Below are 1,576 nucleotides of genomic sequence, written 5' to 3'. Positions count from 1 at the left end.
ATCTGATCAAAGCCAAGAAAAAGGTTGAGGAATGCCTTCAAAAACCAGTTTTGAGATAGGAGATCATTAGTTGCAGTGGCTTAGGGCCTAAGTCCCCCACCGCCATTTAAAAATTTTTATTAAATTTATTGTGACATTGGTTAATAAAATTACATAAGTTTCAAGTGTACAATTCAATAATACATCATCTGTATATTACATTGCGTGCTTAGCACCCAAAGTCCAATCTTCCATATGTTTGTCCATATGTTTGACCCCCTTTACCCTTTCTCACTTCTCCCACCACCCTTTCCCTCTAGTAATCACCATACTGTTGACTGTGTCTATGAGTGTTTGTCTTATTTGTTGATTTTAGTTTTATATCCCACATATGAATACAATTATATGGTTCTTGACTTTTTCCATTGGACTACTTTTAGCATGATATTCTTTAAGTCCATCCATATTATTGCAAATGGCAGTATTTCATGTCTTACAGCTGACTAATATTCTGTTGTGTGTGTGTACACACGCACACACACACACACACACACACACACACACTCTACATCTTTATCCAGCCATCTATCGAAGGACACTTTGGTTGTTTCCATGTCTTGGCCACCGTGAATAATGCTGCAGTGAACATCGGGGTGCTCATATCTTTATGAAAAAATGTTTTCAAATTTTTCAGATAGAGACCCAGAAGAAGGATTGTTGGGTCATATAGTAACTCGTTTCTTAATTTTTTGAGGACCCTGCATACTGTTTTCCATTGTGTCTGTACCAGTTTACATTCCCACTTGTAATGTACAAGGGTTCCTTTTCCTCCACAACCTCTCCAGCACTTATTACTTGTTGATAATAGCCATTCTAACATTGTGGTTTTGATTTGCATTTCTCTAATAGCTAGTGAAGTTGAGCATCTTTTCATAAGTCTTTGTTTGTATATCTTCTTAGGATAAGTGTCTGTTCAAGTCCTCTGCCCTTTTTTTCACTGGATTATTTGTTGAATTGTATGAGTTCTTTATATATTTCGGATATTAACCACTTATCAGAGTTGTTTATAAATATCTTCTCCCATTTGGTTGGTTACCTTTTTTTTTTTTTTCATGTGCCCCAGGCATGAAATTGCTCTGGCCACCAACCCAGGCTTCAAAGTAGGATGAACAAAGGACTGTATGTCTGCTTTGACCCTGACTGATATCAGAGCAGCACCACAAGTCAGATGTCTTTATCCATAGCCAGGGGATGGTTGCCTTTTTGTTTTGTTGATAGTTTCTTTTGCTGTGCAGAAGCTTTTAAGTTTGCTGTAGTCTCATTTTATGTTTTGCTTTTACTTCCCTTGCTTTTTAAGTCAAATTCATAAAATCCCCTTTAAGACCAAGGTCCGTAAGTTTAGTACCTGTTTTCTTTTATGTGTCTTATTGTTTAAGGTCTTATATTTAGGTCTTTGATCCATTTTGAGTTAATTTTTATATTTGGACTAATGACAGAGCCCAGAAATAAACCCACGTATGTGCGTCTGTGTGTGTGTGTGTGTGTGTGTGCGCGCGCAAATAATTTTCAACAAAGGAGGATCTTTGGAAACATGGCA

At 37.0% G+C, this 1,576-nt stretch overlaps 1 non-coding gene across 1 annotated transcript; it reads right to left on the bottom strand.

Moving 5' to 3' along the window:
* Positions 1 to 1,089: 1,089 nt before the first annotated feature.
* On the bottom strand, positions 1,090 to 1,232 carry LOC120599220 (small nucleolar RNA SNORA48). Its single transcript, XR_005651830.1, has one exon. It is a non-coding gene; the product is annotated as a small nucleolar RNA SNORA48 (small nucleolar RNA).
* Positions 1,233 to 1,576: the final 344 nt, after the last annotated feature.

The sequence above is a fragment of the Pteropus medius genome, unplaced genomic scaffold (assembly GCF_902729225.1).
Source record: "Pteropus medius unplaced genomic scaffold, Ma_sr-lr_union100, whole genome shotgun sequence".
NCBI lineage: Eukaryota > Metazoa > Chordata > Mammalia > Chiroptera > Pteropodidae > Pteropus > Pteropus medius.
Note: the sequence above shows the minus strand (reverse complement) of the source record. Positions and strands in the feature narration are given on the sequence as shown.